Source organism: Ambystoma mexicanum, chromosome 1p (assembly GCF_040938575.1).
Source record: "Ambystoma mexicanum isolate Mex_15411 chromosome 1p, UKY_AmexF1_1, whole genome shotgun sequence".
NCBI classification, from domain to species: Eukaryota; Metazoa; Chordata; class Amphibia; order Caudata; family Ambystomatidae; genus Ambystoma; species Ambystoma mexicanum.
Window position 1 is genome coordinate 350,951,585 of NC_090921.1, and position 21,078 is coordinate 350,972,662.

Sequence of the window (21,078 nt, forward strand, 5' to 3'; positions counted from 1 at the left end):
TCATGCCAGGGAACCGTGTGTGCCCATTTCTCCGTTCACCTTACATTTCAAAGGAATAAAATGAACTTAAAAACTAAACCAAGGTGTTACCAGCCCCAACTTCCTACTTTGTAACGATCATCAGCCACAGGATGGGTTCACAGTATAAATACAGCGCAACCCACTTGCTAGGTGTGATGTTGTTGGAGTGGGTTTTGGCTGGTGGTTGAAGTTTGTAGAGCATTTCCGTGATTGTGGAGGTGGCTGTACATAAGGGTGGTGGGGTAACAGCAGAAAGAGGAGGTGCAAGATTGGGAGTGGGGGTAACTGGAGGAGACTGTAGACAATTACAGGAGGTGGGAAACAATTGTAGGAGCTAGCAGGAGGTGGACATAGACAATAGGAGGTTGTGCTTCCAAAGCCAGTAAGAGCAGCTCAGTTCTGGTGGGCCAGATCTACCCTAGGGAGGACCAGATGCTGCTCAGAGGAATGAGACTAGGGCAGGAAGGTGATCAGCGGTTCAGAGAGGGGGAATGAACGACAGCCACCAATGTGGTCCTGGACGGCCTGTGGTCTGCAGAGTGGATGTAATGAATAATAGATCTGACTCTAACTCAATGAATATGCGAATGCTGCTCGAGTAAGTGCAACGGCAAGTACATGTAGTGACCCCGGGCCTGGACCAAAAGGGTAGGTTGGATGTTTGAGACATGAGTACAGGAACCTGGGAAAGCCTTCATCTAGTTTGCATATTGGGCTGCCGGCACCCTTGGAATGAGGGAATTTGACATCATAGGGTGAAAGTCTTTGCTTGGTAAACCTTGAGACTTGAGTTTTATTTTTTATTTCAGAGTTGTACCTTAGGGACATATGTAACTAAAATGTCTAAGATTTACCTATTGTGTCCAGTCCAGTCGTAGCAAATCGCTACGGAAGAGTCTAGTGAAAGCCGAGATTCCACCTTCAGGGATATCGACTCAATTTAAAGGCACAACTCCGTGCCACAACTGTCAACACTGCAGCAATATCATTGAAGAAAATTCCATCTCACATCTCCACTCAGGAAAACCCATACTGCTAAATCATTCTTGTACCTGCGATGCCCAGAATGTCATATACGCATTGAAATGTTGGAATGAAAACTAGAAAGGTGAAAACGAGATGGACCGAACAGAAGTCCAATATCCGTACTAGGAACCAGAAGTCACCAGTCTCAGCCCATTTTGCAGACAAACGCCATACTGTAGCACAGTTGAAATGTGTTATTTTAGTGCAGGTAACAGCTGGAAGCAGAGGGGGAGATGTACAACGAAAGTTGGCACAGAGGGAGATTCTATGGATTGAGCTCTTGGACTCACTAAGCCCTCGAGGCATGAACATTGAATTCGACTTACTGTGTTTCGTGTGAATCTACAATGTTCACTCTACATGCTGTAAAAACTTTTTTCACGCTGTGGCTGACATTGATTTTAACTTCATCTATCTGAATCTTTACCCCTTAGATCTGCTGACTAGATTGCGTATGTGATTTTTCTAATACCCGCATGATGCCATTCTATGTAAATGCAATTACATTTTGTTATCTGGATACTCATGACGATGAGATTTGCCATCATATTTGGCGAATGTGGGCTAGGCCATACGGATGCAGCACCAGTGTTAAATTTATGCTCTTTGTCCGTGCGGAGCTTAGAACGAATTTGGAATCTGATATGAGACATGTTGACAGGTTGTTGGTGTCAGTGTTGAAGTACTTCAATGTAATCTTTGATCTAAATATACAGGTAGTCAAAATTGCTAGGTGCTAGGTTTTAATAATGCAGTATTTATTTGCAACACTGTACCCAGAAGAGCGTTGTGTGAGTTTACATGCAACGGGTTAACTCCTTGGATCACACACGCAAACATACTTGACACCGCTGACCAATGGCCTTGGCGCAGTCCCCGGGAAACCCTACCTAGGGAACTTAATGACTGGTGCGCCATGGGGGCACCCCGCGGCTTTTTCATACCGCGGTTGTGCCCCCATGCACACTAGTCTTCCTTCTTGTTCACAATTAACATATAGTTGTCCAGTTTCACCTGAATCCTTCATGATGATCGTTTTATTCAGTTTAGAGGTTAGCGCCGACACGTGAACCGAACTAATTGCATAATTGCACGAAATCCCTATCTCTATGACAACGGATGTTTGAGCTGGGGATCCCACACCAAGATGGTCACCGTGCGGCATCCCCGTGCGCATTCGCGGGGTTGCCGAGACAACCTTGAACGCTCCCCGCGGCCGTGCTGCTTTCAGTACAGCAGTCGACGCGGTTGGATAAGCTTTGTGATACGGTGAAGGCATTGACCTGAATGAGATTACGATATAGGCAGGCTGCACCTCTATGCATGCCGTACGCTGGGGAGGCATTAAGGGAAGTATAGTGGGAAACTGTCTCCTTTATCCCACTCTAAGGATCGGGCATACATTGAACTATTGTCCACTGCCTGAATCCATATTGGTATCGTTGAACAGAACTTAAATTCGCAGTAGATATCACTTATTCAATTGTAGGGTTCCCGCCGTACTGAGCCTGGCCGTCTCCCAGTCTCCTATGATTGCCATCTGAAGACTGGGTGAGTGCAGCGGTGCTGCTTTAATTACATTTCTTCTGACTAAGGTTAAACCTGACTCCTTTTAGGTTACTTACCCTGGCTCCCTATTTGAGATTGTTTCCATAATAGGTCAAATTCTGGATCTCTCCGGCCCTCGATGAGAGGTCAGTAACTTTAGCCTCCCTGTATCTTACGTTTAGCCTCACTTTGTCTTTATTCTTGCTAGTTAACTAAATGAATGTCCCTTTGAATTACCCACAGGACTAGAATTAGGAATGTACTACCCCTTGTAGCACACCATAAATAGGAACAGAGAAACCCCCACCCTGAAGATGGATCTTTGATCCGAAACGCGTTGGTTGATTGTCTAAATCTAAAAAGGGTTTCCCTGGAGGGAGCCAACCACTCCAAGAGACAATTGCGTCTAACACACTTTTTACTAACAAACACAAAACTGTTTTGTTATTGCTGTGCTTTCTGTTCGTTTGAAGTATCAACCTTTTGTTTGAAGTGTCAATGTTTTTTGATATTTTCATGAAAGACAATAATGTTGAAATGTATTACTTGTATTGTTGTAAAACTAGAGAATTCAAAGATTCTCTGAGAATTAAGTTTGAGGCTGAATCTATTGAATGAAGAATATCATGTATTTATCTAATGAAAGATTTGCGACATAACATAAATGTTAACTGTTTGTATTGAATTAGAGTATCTATGAGTATACAAATGTATATCTAAAGCCTCCATAGGTTAAAGTCTACCAAAGTATTAATGAATGTTGATTGGGACTTCCTGTTCCATTAGGAGTGCATTTGGGCCTACTGGGTAGCAATACACAGTGCTGTTTTTTTGACAATGTCCATGTCCCAAGTGGCCTTGTGATGTTTGCCCTCTTGCACCTGAAACAACAATTAAAATCTCATTACATTTTACTAGAGAGATATATTTGAAAGTTCAAATATACATTTTTTTGAAAATCGGAATTAGCTGTGCACCCCTGCACCCCAAATCCTTTGTTTTTTTGACAGTCGCTTGTGTGACCACAAGACATCTATGATAGAACCGAAGGAGAAAGAACCACCTAAACAAACAAAATGTGTCAACTGTTCTTTTGGTACACAAGTAACTAATGAGGGCTAATATCAAGTTCAGCTCACTACCACAGTACTTGGGACTTCAAAAATAGTCTAATAGGTACTATGTATTGGGTGCTGGGAATCGGTAAGCAAGGTCCACCGTTAGCCCAGAGTCCCATGAATTAGTATAAATCACAACACAGCCTAGCAACATGCACCAAAGGGACTCCCTTATAACATAATATCCATGAAAATCAGTTAATTGCAAGTAAACTGAGGTCCACATTATTCATGTTTCCCCCCATTTATTATTTAATGTCAAAAACAGTTAACCCCAGTTTTCCTTAGGGTTGTATGGCATGTTGTTTTCAGCACAAAATATACATGAAAACCTTAACGTTCAAATCATACGTGAAAACCATACAAATTAAGATTTTTGTTTTCAGTTGGATATTAAACACAAATGCCCCAATTCAGAAAGGGGTGCAAGTGAAATGCATGTATTGAGCTTCCCTAAAAATATCACAAACGTAGGATCAAAATTCATCATACCATACAACAAGAACATAGTACATATATTGACGCCCAAAGTACTGGCAGCAAAACAATGAATAATAAATAGAGAATCAAAACATGGGCGAATGCGGGGAAAGGAAAGGGAAGCAGAGCGAAGAGAACCACATATTATACTCAAATTCCGGTTTACATTTGCATTTTAATTATTCCAAAACACATCTACTAGATCGGTGCAAAGCTCTGATATAACCCAGTACGGTAAATAAACACTATTCACCATTATTCGCCTCCATCACCTTCACATCTACCAAATGGGTGCAATGGTACCACTCATGCTCTATTATACCCCAATGTGGTAAACATGCTTGTTTGTTTATTAACAAACAACAGGGCGCAGCAATAAGATAATGCAAAGCTTACAAATTTGTACAGGTTACAATAAAGGTGCATGGAATCACAAAGTAACAAAATAGATTACACATAACATTACAGAAAGTATGACATTATTCAGCTATGAGTATATGAGTGCTGGGAGTGTGCCGTGGCCTGGAGGTGGAGTGAGCAAAAGGGCAGATACGGCTAAGAAGATAAGGTGACTAAAGGTCATTGGAGATGATATGTTTGATGGCGTTCCTTCTAAAGTGTTGGTAGGGTTGGACTGCTCTCAAATTATGTGGTAGTGAGTTTCAGAGTTTAGCAGCCTTCACTGGAAAGCTGTTGCCGCTGATCGTAGTTAGCTTATATCTTGGTACTACTAAGCAATTGGCGTTACCAGCTCTGTTTGGTCTAATAGAAGTTCTTTTATATAGTTTATTCATGAGGTAACTAGGGGCAGCGTTGTTTAAGGCTTTATGGGTCAGTGAAATCATTTTTAGCTGTATTTTGTTATCAGTGGATAGCCATTTATGTTGGCGTCTCATGGCGGAGATATGTATAATTCACGTCCATCCCCTTCACCAATAGAAAACAGTGTATTTACGGAAATTGTCCCATAGAGCTGGCAAAAGGTCCAACACTCAAAATACTACACAAACGTGTCTGAGAACATGCACAAGCCAAACCAATAAGAACCCAGTGAAAACTCCCTAGAAATGTATTGTCCTATTTTATTTTTTAATAGTTGGTTTATTACAAATCTATTTATCTTTTATCAAACACAACTAAAAACCAGAAAAGATGAGAAACAAATCCCTGTTCCAAAATACAAAGTGAAGTCCCTCATAATCATGGACGTCAGGTCCCTTTCTGGTAAATTCCATTCCCACCCTTACTCCTTGCCAGAAAGAACTCCTTGTAGGACAAAGGACCAAAATACTTCTGCATCTTGAAGGTGCCTTTCCTCCACAATCTTGCTCAGGAATTTGGTTTGCTTGTCAGTTAGCCCAGGGCAGAATAGGATTATGTGCTTCAGTGTTTCTTCCTCCCCTTTCTTAAAACCGAACCTACAGCTCGTCGGAGACATCTGTCCATAGATTTTCAAAATCTGTTTGGTTGGGAGCAAGTTCATCCTGAAACGCATGAACTGGTTCCTATACCATCTGTTGGGTAATTTGATCTGATGCTTCGGGAGTGAGCCCCAAGCCTTGTGTTTTTCCTCATGGCCGTTTGGACTTTATATTGGTTATTTTCTACAATCGTGTTGGTCCAATCATCCTCCCATAATTTCCACTTCACTCTTGCTGGATTATTAATGAGCTCTTCCAGGTCCACGTTAAGATGGTTAAGGAGTCGGTCACAGCTGTTTCTCCACCTTGTTAACAGGGTATCGCTATAGGTCTTTAACACTGACTCCAAAATGTGTAACGGTTTAGCCGGACAGGGCAACAGACATTTACGATACAGAGCCAGAGTTTTCCATGTGGGTCTTGCTCGCAAGGAGGTCAAGCCCAACTCAAACCTAATGATTGATGCTGGGATAAGGTTGGGGAGCATCAGTAGTTTTCTCTAAAACACTCCCTATAAAGAAGGTCATATTTCTCAAGAAGTGAGAGGAAAACCTTCTCCCCTGTATGCTACTCCGGGGGTGACCTTCACTAGAAAGAAAGACAACAGCAGCAGAGCTGAAAGGTTTCCGTATTTCCTCTGAAGCAGTCTTCCCTGAGCAATCAGAGTACTTAGTTTAGCCTTTAGGGCCAGGTGAGGTGGTAGATGAGTCTTATTGTTCATCAAGCCCCCCAGATAGAGCACCTGTTGAGTCTGTATCAATGTTGTTTGTTGACATACCATTTGAACTCCGATTTTGACCTTGGACCTTGCAGGCCCAATACCAAGTTAGCTGGGTTCATAGCCAGTCAATTTATGGTTATGTATTCATGGAGCGCATCCACGCTTTGCTTCAACCCATTAGGCGTGAGGTAAACCAGGACCATGTCGTCAGTGAAAAGTAGTCTTGTAACTGGTTGGTCTCCAGTCTGGGGGTGCGAGGGGGGGGGGGGAAGACTCTCGCCTTATCCCACATTCCTCCCAGATCTGAGATGAATAACCAAAATAATGTTGGGGCAAAGGAGCAGCCTTGTTTTAGGCCACCAAAAGTTGCTATTGGTCTGGTCAGGAGGCCCTGGGCTTTAAGACAGATCTGAACATTCAGAGACTCATACAGGGATTTGATCGCCTCAAATTAGTAAGACGGACAATTCCACATCTTCATTTTTGCCCATAGCCATTGCCGATTGACACTATCAAATGCCTTTTTTAAGTCTACAAATGATTTTCGTCTTCTCATTGAAGGCTTTTCCTTTTAAGATGTTGATCAAAAATAAGTTCAAGTCCGTTCTGACACCCTTGACAAATCCTGCTTGCCTCTCTGTCAGCTGTTTTGATCCACTTTTGCAGTTGTTTCAAGAGAAAGCCCGCAAATAGTTTGCCAAGAGTTTGCCAAGAGAGTCTAGCAAAGCTATTGGCCGCTAGTTAGGTGGGTTGGCCCTGTTGCATTGCTTATAAATGGGGACGATTATCATGGATTTCAAGACCCTGAGATCACCCCCACTCTCATGACCTGTTGAAAAAGATCAAATACCAAAGGAATCCACAGCTCAGGGGCTTCCTTAATCAAGGACTTTGTGATGCCATCTGGATTCGGAGCTGTAGAATGGTCGGCCTTCTTGATTAATAGTTAGACGTCTGAAAGGTCTATCAGGAATGACTACCCTCTACTTGTATTTAGAGGGGCAATCTGGGCTAGACCTTCCTTTTGTTCAAATAATTGTTGGTAGAAGGTCGTCCATGCTTCCTCAGTGACGATGTTCAGAATAGGCGTATGTTGCTGCCCACGCGCTACGTTCAACATAGGTTTGGACACCTTCACTTGCCATGAACGGACGTCCAACAGCTAGTGGAGAGGAGAGTCAAATTTCAGGAGCGGGCACCCTAAGATTTGCTGAATTTTTGCCCTTCATCTTGTTAGTAAAACCAGTACATTCAACCCCACCCATGGCATCCTGTAAACAGGTCTTAGCGTTTTTCATTAGGCGTGTGGATCCTAGTTGCAAGTTAGTCTTTGGTAACAACACACAAGGGGATGAGTGTTTTTTTACCCTTCTCAGGTTTTAGCAAACGTCCGCTCACCTTTATCTTTGATTGCAGCCTTATTCGGGGCATCAGGAAGGAGCAGCGTGTGTCGGACTTGGGGTCCATCCTCGTCCGATAGTTTTCTTCAAGGCTCCTCAAGCTCCCCAACCTCCTGGGCAACACAGTCAACACTCCCTCACACTCTGCCTTGCTCTGCGACAGGAGTGGGGATTTTAAAGGGAGGCACCAGCAGCAGAAACACAGGAATAAAGGTAATAGACTTCTAGCAGGACTCCCAACACAGTCAACACTTCCTCACACTTCACCATATCCTATTTCTGTGTCTGTGTAAAGAATCCAGCTCCTTTGCAAAAATACTTCATAGTGCTCCACTCTATCATAAAAAGGAGGCAACATCTTAATTGACCCTTCTATTGTACTTAATTGAACATTGATTTATACTGATGGCCCAGCCTTAGACCTTAATATACATAGTGTGACGTTGCCTGGCTGACATCACGCTATCCATAAAGTAAATACACATTAACGCTCTGGGTCATCCGCACATATCAATCCGGCTTAGACAAGTATAACAAATGGGCAATTTGTTGATAATCTATTTCTAGTTAATGCTGATAATCACATAATGGTAGGTAAATCACTGAAGCCAGTTATTTGAACATCAAAATTGCTCAATTAGGATTCGAATATCCCTTAAAATATGTAATGGAATGTGAATGAAGTTGAATTCTTATTAAAAAATTATGGATATGCATGTGCCTTAACCAAACTTTTTCCCCCGAAGCACATGTAGTCCTACAATTCTCTCTTGTGATGTCAGAAGAACCAATCATCAATGTATACAATAAAACTGTTCACCACGACAGTCCACTCACACTCTTATTCATTACAGTAAATAACACCAAACCAGTCCCTTTGTCATATTCATGCCAAATGCGTTTGCTGACCCACTGTTCACTTGTAAAGGGATAGGTGCAATATTCACCCTCTGTTACGCATATGCTTAAATTTAAGCTAACACACTATTTCGCATGGTGGTCCAAACCACACTTGTACTTGCTTCAGTACATCACCAAAACATGCCCTGTTGCTATATAATATGGCACATGCGCTTTCTGAGCCAAGCTTCTAACTTGGGCACAAATGGGATGTTTTCTAATTTCTTTTCTATTGATTTTGTTGGTGCACTAACACTTATATTAAGCAACTCATATTGCATATTTCAAATGCGGAAACGACTCTGAATAAAATTCCTGTCAAACACATTAACATTCCCCAGGTGGGAAGTCCAATTGTTTAACATAGAATAATATAACCTGTATACAATTGGTTGGACTAATTTGTGCATTTTATCTTATGTTATATTTAAGGTGCCTGCTCGGCATACAAATACACTTAGACGGGCGATCCGCAAAGCCACTTACTATTTCACAAACGAACGGGGGGAAATCCTGCATATGCCTCTAGTCTCCAAACTTAATCTTACTATATTACCAAAACCACAATGTGTTTGTGTAAATTGAGTCACAACCCCCTATTACACTTGGCAAATACTAAACTGCTCATTCAGTATCAAGCAACCCACTGAACCACCTCTATTGATTTTTATGACTCTTTCAAGAGACTTTATCAGTGCTCATTTCAGTTGGTATTAGATTTATAATTTGGAACAGTGACCTCATACGTTTGGTACCATTATAGCCATATTCCTATTCACTTCATAGGTTTATCATAAAGAAATTATCACATGAGTAATGTTATAGACACCAGGCTGTGAATATTCATCATTCCGAGTATGGCAGTCCGGAAATAAGAGTGCCAGTGGCAACGTTGCAGGACCGCCATATTACGAGAATACCGGTAGGGGCAATGGATCCTCTGGCAGGCCTTACCTGCTGGGGTTTCAGGCCCCTAATGGTATGTCTTTCACTGAAGCATTAGTGCCAGTGCTTCAGTGACCACATTTCCATGGATTCCTATAGGACTAGCTCATTACGAGGTTGGCGGGCAGTCCTATAGGACTCCATGGAAATGGGGAGTAACGGTTACCGCCACCAGTTGGGATATCCCAGTGGCACCGGGATATCAGTCAGCATTAAGGGTGTTACAGGGTTGCCAGTAATCCACTGCCTACCGGTGGGCTTTACCGCCAACCCTGTAATGAGCTCCTATGTCTTTCAAGGAGGATACCACCCACAATGATTTCAATCCTGCCGTCTCAAATTAATTCTTTAATTAAAAAAACAGCCATCTCATGGTCTGTATTCAAACCCCTCTGAATAGTTAGATATCTGCAAATGATCCTTGATTCGAGTTGTCGCAGCGATTTTTCCCTGTCTCCTCCCCTGGGTTGGAATCATACTAGTTTCAGTCCAACAAATCAGATGCCTCTTTTATCTTCAAGTGGTGATGCTCCTGACAGTGAGTCGACAATGGTAATGTAGGATCATCGGTTCCTAAGGCATTCAGGTGTTCACGAATACCTATACGTAGTTCCTGAATGGTACTCCAATATATATGAGACTACATAAACAAATGATCCCATACACCACATATTTGGAACTGCAATTGATGAACTCCCTGATTTCAAATTGTTCTTTAACATTAATCAAAACACTGTTTCCTTAACATATTGACACATGCTAAATATGCAGCACTTATTGAAAGCCAGAGAGATTCTGATGTAAACATGTTTTCTCTTACCTGACTCAGGAATGACGGACTGGGTAATGTTCTCAATGTAGATGCCTTGGTGTACACAAAAGTTCGTCCCTCACTAATATACTGTCGTAGATCAGGATCTAATGCCAACATGTGCTGCATGATCATCCTCACTTCATTGTTATTCATAGTGGTGTTCTTGACTTTAGGTTTAAGAAGTTCACCTGTTTGTGTTGGCATCTTACATTTTGACTCGTGGCAGATTTTGTTCATTGTAATCTCTGCAGAAATCGTGTTATCAGAACATCACATTCCTGTTTGTAGCATGCCATTTTGCTACAATTCTTCCTTGTCCATATACATTACCCATAGGGATGTTCGTAATGATACTGGCTCTATGACAACTTGTAGCAGCTAAAATTGAATTGACTTCTTTTGGTTTCCTGAACATCTTGGACATAATTCTGAACTCCTTTCCATATGGGTGAGTAATTAGAAAATCAATTCCTTGGCTGTCCGTAGTGCAGGTAAATTAAATGCCCAAATCATTTACATTCAGATTTTCTACAAACTCATAAAATACGTTTTCATTTTCCTACCAGATTATAAAGTCATCATCCACAAATAGTACCCATAGTTCGATACGTACACAAAATACATTATCCACATGTACATATTGGTTCTCCTAATGCCCCATAAACAGGCTGGCCAATGATGGTGCATAATTTGCCCCCATGGCCACTCTCTTAGTTTAGTTTATTATTTGTAGAGCGCACCAGACCCTGGTGCATCAGGGCGCAAACAGACAGGAAAATGCTCAACTTAGTTACAGGTACATGGTAAGTAGGAAACTAAAGGGACATCAGACATATTACAGTAGGCAGGTATGTACGAGGCAGGATCTAGGTCCAGAAACCTAATTTACAGGTGCAGGTATTCCAGCTAGATATAAGATAATAGTATACACAGTAATAATATACAAGCACCAGGAACATTACAATGCAAAAAAGAGAGACAGATTCAAATAGCCTGGAAATTAGGTGCATGTCGAACTTCAGGTTGGTGCGTCAACGGGTACAAGCATGTCAGGGTAGTTAGGTGTCATTTGCTCTCAACCAATTGGTCAAGTTCTGTCTAAATTTCACAAAGGGCTGAGGTTCTCTAATGCCATGGGGTAGGGAGTTCCACAGCTGCGCAGCCTTGACTGGGAAGCTGTGTCCTCCTATAGTAGCGAGTTTGAATCGTGGGACATGTAGGCATTTGCTTCTTGTGGGTCTGGTTGAGGTTCTTATACGTAGCCTATCCTTGAGGTAGGGTGGTGCTTTGTTGTTAAGGCACTTGTGGGTAAGGGAGGCGATCTTAAGTTGAATTTTATCAGAAGTGGATAACCATTTGTATTCTCTTCTTACCGAAGATATATGCTTGTTTCTGTTAATCTTGAATGGTGCTCTCAAGGCATTATTCTGGAGGACCTGGATTTTATGGATAGTCTGTTTATTAGCCCCAATGTAAAGTCCATTACAATAATCCAGTTTGGAAAGTATGAGGGCTCTGGCAAGCGTGATGCAACTGTCTGTGGAGAGGAATTGTTTTCTAGCTCTGATAAGTTTGCATGTATATGCAGTAGCTGATGCTAGTGAGTTAACTTGTTTAGCAAAGTTCATGGTGGCATCTAGGTAAAAGCCTAGTGTCTTCACTTCCTTGGCTACTTTTATGTTGTCCCCATCGATAATGAAATTGGCATAGTCAGGACTGAGTTTGTATATTTATGTTGGGGTGCCTAGGATAATGAGCTCTGTTTTGTCATCGGTCAGGCATAAGCCGTGTGTGTCCATCCATGCCTGAACGATGCTATAGATTCTATTCACTAGGGCCAGATCCTTGACATAGTCTCCTGAAAGGGGAAGGAGGATCTGGGTATCGTCTGCGTAGTTCGTGTAGGCGATACCCAGATGATCCATTTCGTCAAAGAGGGGCTTTGTGAATACATTGTAAAGAGTAGGTGACACACAAGATCCTTGTGGTACACCACATGTTATAGGGATCGGGTCAGCTGAGGCTGATGGAGAGAAGACTCTCATAGTTCGGTTACTCCAGGAATTACTTGATCCATGTTATGGCCGCTTTAGAGAAGGTGGCTGCATAAGACTGTATGGTCTACTAAATCAAATGCAGCTGAGAGGTCTAGTAGGAGGAGTAGAGCTGCTTGGCCATTGTCTCTGTACTCATCTATTTGGGCATTAAGATCGATTAAGGCTGTTTCTGTCCCGTGTTGCGGGCAGAATCCAGATTGGCAGGTTCCGAGTAGATGGTTGGTTCAAGAAAGTTTTGTATTTGCATGTACGCCACTTTGTCTAGAATTTTTAGCAGAATGGGCACGGTCGTGATAGGCCTGAAGTTAGTGGGAATGGCCGGGTCAAGGGTTTGCTTCTTTAAAAGTGGCAGTACCCAAGACTCTTAAGTTATTCGGTACAGTGCCTTTGGTAAAGGAGGAGTTGATGAGTTTAGTTATGAATGGCGATAATTCTCTCGCAGCATCCTTAATCAGTTGGGCTGGGCATTGATCGCCTTTGCAGTTGGACGGTTTAAGTCCCAGAATAACCTTTTCTACCTCAATGGTCGATACCTTAGAGAAGCAGCATCGAGATTCTTGTTTGGGTTTTGGTGGTGGTGCTATAGTCTGCGGGATGTGAGCCGTTAGAGATGCTTTCTTGAGGGCAATTTTAGTTTGTAAGTTGGCTACATTGTTAGTTAGGGCAAACTGTATGCTGGAGCACCATTTTTTATCCTTGGTACAGTTTTCTTGAGGACCAATAGTTTTTTCCAGTTCTTTCAGAATACTGAACAATTCTCTGACACTAGATTTGGATTGAGATATTCTAGTATTATACGTTTCCTGTTTGGCTAGTAGGATGACTTTCTAATATTGGGATGATGCCTTGGAGAGGTTAAGTTTGTTTTCGACTGATGGGGAGAGTCTCCAAATAGTTTCAAGTTTTATTTTAATCAGCCTAAGATTTTTTAGATGAGGAGTGAACCATGAGTTAAGATGCTTTTTCGGTTTACTATTCTGAAGTTTGAACGGAGCTATGTGGTTAAGGGCTCTATTAATAGCTTCATTGTATTGTTCAACTAGCACATTGGGATCCATATTGTCTGGGACCAAGTTCAGTTGAGATAATATAATGGGCAACTGTTTTTCCGCTGTGATGAGTTTTTTGTTCCTCTTGGGCACAGGAGGGGCAAGTGAGGACTGGGCCGTGACAGGGTACGTAGCTGCTGTAAATAATAGCAGGTGGTGGTCAGTCCAGATCTGGGGTACAGTATCTGTGATATTTACTTCACAGTTGTGTTCCGCTATCCAGTCAAGCATTCGACCTTTGTTATGGGTGGGAAGGTTAACTTTCTGGGAGAATCCCAGCTCTTTTAGGGTCAAAGCAGTAGCTGTTGAATGGATATCCTTAATGTCACTGTACCCTAAATTAAAGTCACCTAGCACTATTGTTTGGGAGGTATTATTTAGGTTATTGGACAGGGTCGTAGCGATATCCTCAGCGAAGGTTCCAATGGGACCTGGAGGTCTGTAGATAAGGAAGAGGTTTAATGTTTGGGAGCTAGCGGTGGCGATTTTGACCGAGAGGCATTCACAGGATCTCATAGAGGTGGTTGTGGTAATTCTCAAGTCTAGACTGATCTTAGCAATGTTTGCTAGACCCCCACCTCGAGAGGTGTGCCTGTCTGCTCGTAAAATGGTATAATTGTCAGGAACTGCTAATGATAGGGCAGGGCCTGCCGCGTCATGAAGCCAAGATTCTGAGATAGCCAGGAAGTCGAGGTTATATGCGAGAATATCTGAGATCTCCGTTGCGTGTGCGACTAGGGACCTAGCATTTATAAGCACACCTTTGAGATAATGTTTGTGGCTTTCTGAGTTGGGGTGCGTGGTACTGAGTCTGTCTATAGTGGTAGGTTTAGTGAAACTTTCTATGGGTCTTTTGGGATTGCAATATTTCCTAACACATTCTGTGGTAGTCTTCAAGGGTGGGTGTTCTTTTAGGAGATTTAGGTGTTCAATTTTCTTAGGTGGTAGCTCATGCAGTTTGGATAGGCGAGCGCATAGTCTTAGGTTTCTGTCCATGGAACTACATGGCCTTTGTATGATAGTACCTTTTTGAGGCTGGTTCGCTAAAAACCCTGTAATTTGTTGTGAGTCAGGCATGATAAGGTGAGTGAGATGAGTAGGGTAGGACATGGTGCAGGGGGTCAATATGTTATCTTTGGTAGCGAAATTAAGTGTTAATGCTACTAATATGAAGGGAGAGGTGATGTAGAGAGGTAGCCCAGCCTTCCTGTAATGGGCAGCTATAGTTTGTATACCTGGATTTAGTGAGTACATGCTAACTGGCTGAGCACAGGCAGGCTGGATGCGACTATCAGGCTAGCAACAGTTTTAGGTATCAGAGTATGATATGATATGATATGGTATTTGTAACGCGCCTATACACAGGTGTTTCAAGGCGCGACTAGGCAGGGAGGGGAGGAACAAGGGGAGACAAAACAAACGATCCTACTAGGCCAGGTGTCATTCAGATCGCGCAAGTGCAGGGGTGGGGGAGGGGGGGGAGTGCAGTAAAGGTAAGTGGCGTAAGTAATAAATAAAAAAGGGCCAGCTAGTGGCAAGTGCAAGGTAAGTGCAGAGCAAGTGCTGGGGAAGGGGGGGGGGCTGTAGGGATACAGAGACAGTCCCGTAGTGCAGAGGGGTTCCAGGGGATCAGTGACTGGGACCAGGACCGAAGGCAGTTTAGAGTGGTCAAGTTGCAGGATCAGTGCAGTTTAGTGAAGAATTTAATTAGCTGTTCAGCAGGGGAGAGGGAGAGAGAAAGCAGAAGCAAAGAGGAAGGTTTTGAGGTGCTTCCGGAACCGGAGGTGGTTCTCCTCAAGTTTCAGGGAGGCAGGAAGGCTGTTCCAGAGGTAGGCCCCTGCCGCGGAGAGAGATCTACCCCCAGCTCGTTGCTTCGAGAAGCGGCTGACCATGAGGGAGTTGGAGGCGGATGAGCGAAGGGCTCGGGGAGGAAGATATTTGGGAAGAGAGAGTTGAAGGCCTTGTAGACAATGCAGAGGGTTTTGAACTTTATCCTCGCAGCCACCGGGAGCCAGTGTAGAGATTTCAGTCCTGGAGAGATACGGTCCCTGGGCTTGAGGCCAAGGACAAGTCTCGCAGTTCTGTTCTGGATGAGTTGCAGAGGGCGGAGAGTGGAGGCAGGCAGATTAAGATAGAGGCTGTTACAGTAATCCAGCTTCGAGAGAACCAGGGCTCGGGAGACAGTGAGCTTCTGGGGGAAGGAGAGTACACTTTAAAATGGCTAGGTACAGGCAGGCTAGATCCAACTGTCAGGCTTTATATAGTTTTAGATGGCAGGACATAGATAGGCTAGGTACAGTTTCACAGTTCAAAGTGCCGACAGTCTAAACGCACTTATCAACGCTGAGTACAGTATCATCTGGCTAAACGTAGACAAGGTAAGAGCCACTGTCTGGTAAGGTGCAGTTAAAAGAGTTGGACTATAGGTCGGATAGGTGCAGTTAGCAAGGTGTAGATGCAGTTTAGTCAGCAGGCTCTCAAATGCAAACGGCACGTATAAAACCCCTTCACGCTTGGTAGTGATCGTTATATTGCATGCATCTAGCGATCGATGTAAGGCATAGGTCATTCATTTACAATTGGCGAAGTACATTTTTATTTTTATGCGTGCTAGTTGGCATAGAGTCAGTGGGAGAGACTAAGGTAGAGCAAGTAGTATGCAAAGCGTACATTGAATAGGCAAGCAGAGCTATGGATACGGCAAAGGTGCTAGCAATCAGGAGGTTGATGACATGTGGCTGAGTGCCGAAATGTATGGGGCTGGAGGAGCAAACCTCGTAAAATTGGTAGCTGTGCAGCAGCCGTAGGATGCCATAGGACAATAAACCATATGAATAGTGTCAGTGGTGATGCATAAGCATGATAGCAGCCAGGAAGTAAGGTCACTGAGAAAGGCTGTATTAGTAGATATCAGAATGGTGTGCGATGCGATAGTACCTTAGGTCTGTGACCTGGTTACAGGTCTGGTGAAGCAGGGTCTCTGGCAAGAGGCAAGATCAGGCAAAGACAGGCTAGGACAGGAAGTAGCCTTTGTTCCGGATGCCGGCTCACGCCTCCCGGCTCCGGATTGGTTACTTTGTAGGAAGTGCGGGCCAATCGAAGGGGTCCGTGGACTGCTGGCAAAAGAAAGCTAGGAAGTAGGGATCACGACGGCCATCTCGGAAAGTTCGCCGTGTACCTGCAGCCGGATGCACGCAGTGGCAATGGCTCAGGTGTGATTTTCAGCACCTTTGCGGGCCTGGCTGGGGTTTTGCACGGCATCGGTACGTGTAATCCACATTCGCTGTGGAAAAATAATGGTGAGTGCAATGCAATCAGCGGTCGGGGGCGGATATACGCTCCGCGCTTACCTTGCTGAAGGGAAGCTCCTGCTTCACCTTCACAAGGCGGTGCACTGCTCAGGCAGTGTAGTTAAGGGTTCCTTCTCCCTGCGACGGATTGTGCAATGTCTGTATACATTGTTATCAAATAAGAATACAGTGTTCATCAAAGTGAAATACAACATTTCTTTCAGCATCACTAAATGCATGACACATGAAGCAGATGTAATCGTATAAGTTTAATCCACTGTCTTCAGGGCAAATAATGCCTGATGGATGTGTGCAGGGCCTTTACATCTAATGTCCCAAATCGCAAATCATCGGACCACTCGAAATGTTCCTCTAATTACAATAAATACATCGTATCCCTGAGATAGGATGGGACCTCCAATACTTCAGTGCATAAAAACGCATCAATATATTTTGAAGAAATGTTGGTGATCCATCCCATTCCACTCAAAATGGGTCTTCCACCTGGTGTTACCTCAAACATTTTAAGCACCTAGGTAAGAAGTAAATAGTTGGTAAACCCGGGCATTTTTTGGTACTACTTGTATTATGGTCATGGCAAACCATCATGCCTCTAGGATAAAACCCCTCCACCTGGACATGCATCCCTTACTTCTGGCATGAACCAGACAGCCACCCGATCTGCCAATGGTATCATGTACCCCAGACACCCCAAACAAGAACAATGCACGTAGGATAACACCCGTCAACTTGGACATACACCTCTTACCTGTGTGGTAAGAGGTGGGGAAATACCCTTACTATCGCAATCTTTTCAGTTAAGTATGATGGTGTCTTGGACATTAGAGCTTTTTTGGTCATGCAGGCTGTCTTGAAGGTGATTCGAGCTTGGACTGGTAACCAGTTGCCACAATCCAGGTGAGAGAGCACCTGGACCTGGATGACGGATCTGAAGTCTGAGGCGAGGATGAGGTGTTTGAGTCAGTGCAGTGCTGTTTGTGCTCTTGGTAATGGGTGCTGTGATGAAGCTAGACTATTTGTCCCTTCACCCTATGGGAGAGCCACCCTCTTTGAGGATAGGGAGGTGGGCCTGCTAAGCGAGACCCTCACTAGGCGTCTGGGAAAGAGAGACTTCACTGTGAGTGACACCCGTTTTGGGGCATGGGTTCCCATTTGTGTAAGGAACTTCCTGTCCAGAATAATTGGGCCTCATCAGGGGTTGGGCAGAGCGGTAAAATGTGGCGGTAACGCTATTACAGCTGCAAGACCGCTCTGCCCAATCACGAGTTTGGTGGAACCTTAGAGCATTCACCACCAGCTTTTAACTGGAGGTAAATGCAGCGATTTTCTACCAATTTTTGGGCAATTACCATGGCGCAATTAGCACCACACTAATTGTGCCGAAAGTGCTCCATAGAGTCCTATGGACTCAACAAAATGGGGATTTACCGTGGTACCCAAACTTGTGATCCAGCACTAATAGCTCCGGACCAACTTGCTGTAACTCTAATTGCATTGGGTGGTATCCCAGCGGATTTACTACTGGGATACCGCCCAACTCGTGATGAGGTCCATTGTCAGCCTACATGGAAGTCAGAAAGACAATTTTTTCTTGTATTTTGGATTTTCCAAATAGTGACATTACTTCAATCTCTTTGGCTTCAGGTAATGCTGGATCTTGCCTGAACTTCAGTCGGAGAGGAGAAACACGCCCCTTTTGTTTGTAATGATGTACATAAATGACTAGGATGTTGGAATGGCGGAGAGAGAATCCTACGCATAGTCGAGTCTCTGAAGCGACGACGTCCTGGAGATGCATAACCATGCTAAGGTGTGGAGCTATAAGCAGCATAGAGAGCGAGCTGATCACTAGCAGGGCATCGAAAGGCTGACGTCCTGAACGGCAAGGACACTGTAGTCAAGAGGGAGATGGAGTCGGTAAAGAGACCCTCTCTTCTGGCGGCGTGACCACACAGAAGCTGTGTTGGGCATGGGGCCTGTTAACTGATGCTGAGACCAGACCACAGCAGCGCGATTGGATCCCTGATCTTTGCATGAGAATGCATCATCTGCTAAGCAGGGCAGAGCAAGGGAAGCATATGCTCCCGAAAGGTAACGTCACTGAGAAGGGCAACCATTTGTATCCAAGGCTAGGAAAGCCAAAAAGATTATGTGAGCCTGGAAAACCCAAATGCTGGATAAGTGCACATGCCCAACTGAGACCCACCTAAAGTAAGCCTACCAGAGAGCAAAAGGGCTTTGGAAAGCCCTGGGAAACCAAGATACTTTGATATCTAAGGCTGGGGAAGCCAAAAAGGTTATGGGAGCCAGGAACACCTGAATGATGCATATTGGCACACGCCCAACTGAAGCCCCGCCAAAATAAGCCTACCAGAGTGCCAAAGGACTTTGGAGAGCTCTGGGAAACCGAGAGACATTGCAACCAAGGCAGGAGAAGCCAAAAGGGTTCCGGGAGCCAGGAAAACCCAAACACTAGATACAGGATGCGCCCAACCAAGACCCTGCTAAAGCAAGTGTATTAGAGGACCAAAGGGCTTCATGGAGCCCTACAAATACAAAACATGTTGAGAAAGACTGGGAGCACAGGGGACCCGTTCCCGTGCTCCAACTCAAAACAGGAACATTATGAAACACCAATTCATTGCATTAAGGAGACCCTTTTTCCATTGAAAGCAGGGAATCTGGCAGAAGTGCATAAAGACTGAAGACTGACCATTCAGAACTGGCAGACAGGTTGGAAGAGCACTTTTTGAGAAATTGATGATCTTTTAAAAACGTTCTTTGGAAAGAGATCACAGTAGTTGGGCTGATAAAAACAATTCGATAGAGGCCATTGCTCTGGTCTATATTTTGGTTTTAGTTTTCTAAGTGGTAAGTATGTTTGGACTAAGAACTATTTCTTTGGGCATTTTATGAGCACCATTAGTTTAGTTTGGTGGGGAGGGAATTAACCTCATTGCAGTAGATGGGTGTTTTTTCTTATTGTTTAATAAACTTGGGGGAGTTTGATGGTGTCCCGGAGGAGGGTGAACACTGTTTTGGTAGGGTTGCATTTCAAAGAGGCATCCGGTGATGACTGCTGGGGAGATAGAGTTTACATTGGTGACTGCTGTTGCGGCATCACCATACTGATGAATTCTGATGTTGACTTTGCCCAAGAGGGCCCCCAGTGGTCCATATAGAGGTTGAAGGTGGCAGGATAGAGGATGGAGCTTTGTGGGACATTGCATGTCACTGGGCACTGTTAAGATGTGCAGGTGCCCATCTGGAAGAGCTGGTGTCTGTTGGTGAGGTAGGATTCAATGCATCGAAAAACTGTGGCATCAAATACCATGATGGAGGACAGCACTTTGTGGTTGACTGTCGAATGTGGCATAGAGGATGAGCGGTGCCAGGAGTCATGGGTCTCCCATGCCCATGATAAGAAGTGACTCATCCCTGACTTGAATGGGAGCAGTCTTTGTGCTGCATCTTGGTCAGAAGTCTGTCTGGTATTCTTGAAGGTGGTTGTGTTGGATGATCTTTTAGTGTAATTTAGTGACATACCTGCCTATCTCTTGTCACTAAAGAGTAGGTGGCTGTAGTTTTCTATGTGGTCCGAGTCATGCATGGACTTGTTTTGTAGGGGTCAGATTAAGCCGTTGTGTTTGGTGTTGCTAGAGTATAGAGGAATATTTTGTATTTGTATTTTGTTACATTTTGAGGGCCATGCACATGTTAATAGAAACAGTACATTAAAGCAAGATGCAATACAGTTAGGTTCATTCAGCAGAGAATGGAGAATAAATGGCAAAATCAGCTGTTCAGCATAGCTGAAAGGAGGTGAGTTTCAGGTTAGTTTGGCAAATGAGCAGGAAAAACAGATAGAACACGGAAGAGAATTGCAGTGTTTGGGTGCGAGTAGAGTGAAAAAACAGAAATGGGAGGAATTGCAGGGAGCTTTATGGACTGAGAGTAACAGCTGGTTCTGATAATGCAAGTAATGGGGATGTAGTCAAGGGATATTAATGAGAGATAGAGAGATGTGAGACCATGGATGCATTTGTAGACAACTGAAAGAAATTGCAAAAAGTATACAGGAGTCAAAGGGGAGAAGAGTTATATCTAGCAGAGAGAAGGTGATGGGGGGAATGCAGAGGGAGGGAAAAGAGAAGATGGACAGATTATAGAGCAAGTGGCGAGGAGACAGATGAGAGGAACAAAGATCAAGAAGGAGGGCGGAGCAGTAATCAATGCGGGAGAAAGTAAGAGAAGTAATGAGAAGCTT

The 21,078-nt window shown here is 43.8% G+C and overlaps 1 long non-coding RNA gene across 1 annotated transcript in view; it reads right to left on the reverse strand.

Moving 5' to 3' along the window:
- Positions 1 to 16,498, reverse strand: part of LOC138511175 (uncharacterized) — a 32,565-nt gene extending 16,067 nt beyond the window's left edge. Inside the window, exon 1 of the long non-coding RNA XR_011280612.1 lies at positions 16,438 to 16,498. This is a non-coding gene — a long non-coding RNA (uncharacterized lncRNA). The remainder of the gene's footprint in view (positions 1 to 16,437) is intronic.
- Positions 16,499 to 21,078: the final 4,580 nt, after the last annotated feature.